This window comes from Microtus ochrogaster, chromosome 6 (genome assembly GCF_000317375.1).
Source record: "Microtus ochrogaster isolate Prairie Vole_2 chromosome 6, MicOch1.0, whole genome shotgun sequence".
Classification (NCBI taxonomy): domain Eukaryota; kingdom Metazoa; phylum Chordata; class Mammalia; order Rodentia; family Cricetidae; genus Microtus; species Microtus ochrogaster.
Genome location: NC_022013.1, coordinates 59,188,765 through 59,194,274, shown reverse-complemented (window position 1 = coordinate 59,194,274; position 5,510 = coordinate 59,188,765). Strand labels below are relative to the sequence as shown.

General features: G+C 43.2%; 1 protein-coding gene across 4 annotated transcripts in view; it reads right to left on the bottom strand.

The window, feature by feature from the left end:
* Mapk8 (mitogen-activated protein kinase 8) overlaps positions 1 to 5,206 on the bottom strand; it is a 57,584-nt gene extending 52,378 nt beyond the window's left edge. For all 4 annotated transcript variants that reach the window (XM_026779794.1, XM_005348635.2, XM_005348631.2 and 1 more), the window contains exon 1: positions 5,072 to 5,206. The gene's annotated coding sequence lies outside the window, so the exon portion shown is untranslated. The remainder of the gene's footprint in view (positions 1 to 5,071) is intronic.
* Between the last annotated feature and the right edge of the window lie 304 nt (positions 5,207 to 5,510).

The following is a 5,510-nucleotide window of genomic DNA, read 5'->3' as shown; positions in this document are numbered from 1 at the left end:
GACTCCAGAAAGAGCAGCATGTTCTCTCCCATAAACTTATTTCAATACTCTTTTTGAAACAAATTCAACGAGGTTTGCTTTTATTTTGATTCTTCTATACATTTTCAACTATAACCAAACATTAGGAAAGATACTTTGCTTTCTGTACTTTATTACGTGAGCATATTTTTTAAGGGTGGGCTAAGTAATATTAAGGTTGGGATATTTCCAAATGTCTCCATTCCTAATGAAATGGCTAACAATATTGCTTCAGTGTGTTAGGACATGCATGCTTGTCCTTATTCCCTATGAAGTGATACTCATTCCCCCATTTAGAAGGGAGACCGACTTTAATGTAGTACATGTCAGGCTCTCAAATCATTTACTACCTAAAGTGGAATAGAATGGGTTCAATAAATCTGGCTTGTGTAACATCAGTGTCTTTATAGTTGCTACCCTTAAAAAGGAACAAGAAATCTGATAAACCATTTACTATGTTCCCAGAGACTATACAGAAAACTAGAAAGTTCAATGAACTACTGTGGGTACCAGGCCTCTGATAAATTCAAACTTCTCAAGACAAAGGTCTCCATAAGATTAGACATAAAGATGAGACAGCATTTCATGTTCCTCAAATGTGTTACATGATTAGAATTATTCTCAGTTCCTAGATTCCGACTTCACAGATATTTGCCAAAATAAATTTGAGAAAGCAGAATACTCTGTTGCAGAAAATGGCTTAAAAAAAAAAAGAGGCAACATGGCATTGTACTAGAGATTATTATTTGTTTTTGGAATGCTTACAAATTTTAAGACAGAGAGGATTACTGGTCCAAATGTTAACACAAAAAAAATCCCAGTAAATTCAGATTAGTTGAGATTTCCAAACTTTAACAAATCCATTAGAGATGTAGACAGAAACAACAGGTATACTTGGAGAATCTGAATACACATTCTGCCACAAAATTATTTTATATTTACTTCATATTTTGCACTCATTCAAAGTTTAAAAAAAGTCAAAACTCCAAAATTTTCTGAGTGTTTTACCTACCACCCAAGAACCAAAGTAGTCTCATGCACCGTATAATTTAAACCTCAGGACCCTGTAGGATGTGTGATATTCCTTTCATCTAGTGGTTAATAAAGCAGGCTCAGATATGCTCTATGACCTGAACTAGCTATGACACAGAATTAGTTACCTTTGGAATATGGATTGGAGCTCAGAGATGGCCCTAGAGTTATGCTGGCCATTACCTAAGTTTTGATTCCTAAACTTTTTAAAGAATTGACAAATTTTAATGAAATTTGAAAATCTCTAAATCATAACAGGAGACACGGGTATCTGCTCTATTTGTTATTTAACTCCCAAATCCCAACATATAGAAAAGAAAGGCACAAATTTTCTCAAAACTCTCACACACACAAATTCTAAACCTAAATTTCAGTGAAATTTGGCTGTTCAGAGACTTGCAGCCGGCTTTGGTAGTGGGAGGCTTTTCACACATCCTTTACAGAATCATAAATTTACTGTATAACCATGTCATAAGTCCTGTCTTTGAACCATAAGTTTCTTGGGGTTAAGGAACTCTCCATTTTCACATCTTACACAGTCTTTGAGAGTATTTCATCAAAAAGCATGGTGCTGTGAAACAAACCGAATTTTCATTCAAAAAATCTAGTTTATGGCAAAAACTGTTCTATAAGTCCAATACTGGAGACAAATTATCAAGTTTCTGATTCTTACTTTTCTTACCAGGAGCCTTCCTCACTCAAGAAGGACTCCGATGAAGAACCTGCAGCAGGCGCTATACTGCTGATGACAAAGTCCCACGGAAACATGGGTTTGATCCTGGACTGTTTTATTCCCATCTACTGCTCTGAAGATGACTCATTTCAGTACTCCTGTCACCGTTTTAGCAAATTCCAAATTCTGACTTTTCCTAAAAGGAGAGCTGCACTGCGATAAGAACGCACAGCTCCTGGTGTTAGGTAGTGACTGTGCCTGTGGTAAGTATCACAGTTCAAACAGGCAAGTGATTCATGTGTAAAGCTCCAGGGTTGTGACTTCCTTGCCCTACATGAATCAGGAAGGCTACTATCCATACGACTGACTTCATCAGTCTTCTAGAGAACTGGGACCTTAATGTCGGACATTATACTTCTACACCTGCAGCAAAGCATCTCAAGTATGGAGATGACTCAAACTTGTCAACTGACAGGCAAAACAAAGCAGCAAGAAGCTGGTGCCTATTCAGCAACCCCTTAATTACCACTAGGATGATTTATGGCTAATTATTAACAACAAATTACTGTTTCACTGGCCATCTAGTATCTTCCATAATATCATTCATGGAACAAATAATTAATTGTACAAAAATAATGGTACTCATTTTGGTACGATTTATTCTTTAACTTGGGTAGCCCAGGCTGGCTCAAACTCCTCTTGCCTTGGCCTCCCAATCCTGGGATCACAGGCATGTACTACCACACATGCTCAATTTACTCTTACACTAATTTCCATCCCAAGTAATTTCTCTCAGTATTCAAAGGAGCATGAAGTATACAATGTCCTAATAAGCCATGACAGTTAAAGGGTACCATTTTCAAACTCATAAAGGGAACATATTTATTAACAGAACCCATTCTCTCTTCCTTTCAAACACCAGATTACCTTTTTTTTGGGGGGGGGGGGCACAATGAAATGATGCTCCAGGGTGGAAAGAAATAGTAGTGATCGGTGCATAATTAAGCAAGTAGACTAAAAAAAACCACTAAAAAATACTCTATAAGGGCCACTATGTGAATTAAATCTCAAGAAAGCTGTTTAACAGAATTTAGAAAACAACCTAACTGAATCTATTCAGAGTCTGTCTGTGAGCCACTCAAATGATTTCTATATACTTAACTAAGTAAAGAAATAAAAGTTTGGTGCCTAGAGACCCATATCTCATAGTAATAATATAATTTTCTTATTTTATTATTCCTATTTTACAGTAAATAGGTTCACCGGAACTACTTTCATATTGGAAAGAAGTATTTTTTAAATAGTGGAAATGTGCCAAAACTTGGATAAATTCATAGTATTTTGAGTTTTAAACCCATATGCTCTGTGAGTAAGTCCAAGTTAAAACCTTTCTAAGTAAGCAACTATAAAACATTAACCAATTCTAAATAGAAATAAACTATTTGTAATATACATATGGGTGTTGTACTTTTCTACCTTAAAGGAAATCATAAAAAACTTGCGAATTATTTCAAATTCACAAGTTATCTGTATTAGTTACAAAAGGATAAATATGGCTCAGTGGGTAAAAATACATTCCCTGAAAGTCTGGGAACTGGGGTTCAATGTCTAGAATCTACATAAAGGTGTAAGAAGAAAATCAAGGTCACAAAATTGTTCTCTGGCTTCCATATGCACACAGGATCATATGTACCCTTGCCAATCATGCCCCTTAACAGTATTTTTTTTTAAGGGAGATAAATGAAATCGTGTTAGATTCCTAATGAAACACCTCTGTTACGTCTGGGTGTATTCATACATATGGTTGGAGAAAGCCCTTATCTAAAATACTGGAAGTGGACAACATGCCAACTTTGATGACAAAGTACCAAGTAAATGCCCCTTATCTACAAGGGACTGAAAGTGTTTCAGAGTCTGGAGCAGCTCTGACTTTGGGTGCTAGGGGTGCTCAACTTTTACACATGCACATACAGACACATGCCCCACAATCTTCTACTCTATTAACTATATACCAAAAAAATTAAAAAATCAGGGTGGTTTTAAAACAGCAAAGTGAAGCATGAACAGAGTAACTCCAAACCCTCTGTTGTCTTGACAGCTAGTGCCCTTTATTAATTTATGAGCCAGCCACCTGAGAGTGACACTTCGGAAATTTCAGGAAGAATTTAAAGCTTAACTTTCAATTTTCTCTATAAGTCTTTTAGTCAACCTAACATGCATGACTTCCACGCTAGGTGCTGGAGAAATGATGCAAGACAGGCCTCTAAGTACCATTCTGATTGCTTGCTTTCGGCAGGCACACCAGTAAACATGCTCATGCAGAGTATCTGACCTCCCAGGTCCAACAGCCTCAACAGAATTGAGGTCATCATTACCAACAAGAAAATTGGGGTGGTGGTGGTAAAATTTAAGACTACAGATGGTATATTTAAGCAAACCTAGCTCTTCTTCCTAACATAACATCACCTTCTGAAGTTCCAGTAAAATGAGCCAAATACCTTACTTAACATATATCCCTTACATAACCGTCTCATTGAAAGGCACATCTAATCTATTCCAATGTATCCTATTCGTAAGGGTCTTTCTCTTGGCCTTCACATCCTCTCCATCTGGATACAGTAGTACGAGTTGCCAAATGAATGAATGAAATAAACAGATGTTCTAACTGACCAAAAGGTACTTGGCGGATGCTGATCTCAAAACACAATAGGCTGACAGACCAGAATTCTACTGAAAAGATTACTTAATTTCAGAAGTAAAAATGGCAACTACTGAACACCGTGCAGTCAACATGTTATTAAATTCCCGGCGGTATGGGGAAGTTTCGGGAATGAAAACGCAAGGGGTTCCCTAAGGTACTTTAAAATGGACTTGGCTCTGCCGTGTCTGGACTGGGAGCCCAGGCGCAAGACAAAGAGACAGCGGTGGGGGGAAAGTCAAAAGGTCAGCGCCAGGCGACCCTCTGAAGGCGCGGCCCGCAGGCCGGCGCGCTCGAGGCCATTCGGCCCTCCGCGGCGTCGCGGCACTCACGTCCGCACAAAGAAACCGCCCAAGTCAAAACACGATCCCCGTGGGTGCGGGAGACGTCTGTGCAGGCGCGTCGGCCCGATCTCCGCAGGAGCACCTCCGAACTTGCCGCCCGCTGGCTCCATTCTCCCCCACGCGACGTGGAAGGGGGCCGGAGTGGAGGAGCCAGGTCGCGCGGAGCGGACCACGCCCCCCCCGCTGCCCCCGCCGCCCGCGCTATTGTTCCCGCGCCGCCCCCGCCCCGCGCGCGTTCCCGGGAGGGGGTCACGGCCGGGGGAAGGCGGCGGCCGCTCGTGCCCCGGCGCCCACCCGCGCACTCACCCGGCAGTGCAGCCAACGGCGATCGGGAAGCCCGTAGCGGTGAGCGGCGCCGTCACGCGGTGGCCGCGGCCGCTACTTAGCCCTGCTCGCGGCTCCGCGTTCCGGCCGCGACGTCCGGCCTCGGCCGCTCCGCTGACTAACAGAGACGCGGGTCGTCAACGCGCACGCCCGCCCACGTCATCGCGCAGGGCCCCGCCCCCGCGCCTGCGAGTGGCCTGGGGGGCGGGGCGGCCCCGGGGGCCCGGATTACGAAGGCGTGGCTCAGCGACTGGGGGCGTGGCTACATTGGGGGGGCGGGCGGCACTCCCGGAGGTCGCCTGAGGGCGGGGCTGCGGGGAGGGGGAGGTATGGCCGCGTGTGAGGGGCGTGGCCGGGAACAGCAGGGGGCGGGTCTGCGCCTGCACGTGGCGGCGCGTGGCGGCGAAACACAGGTCACAGC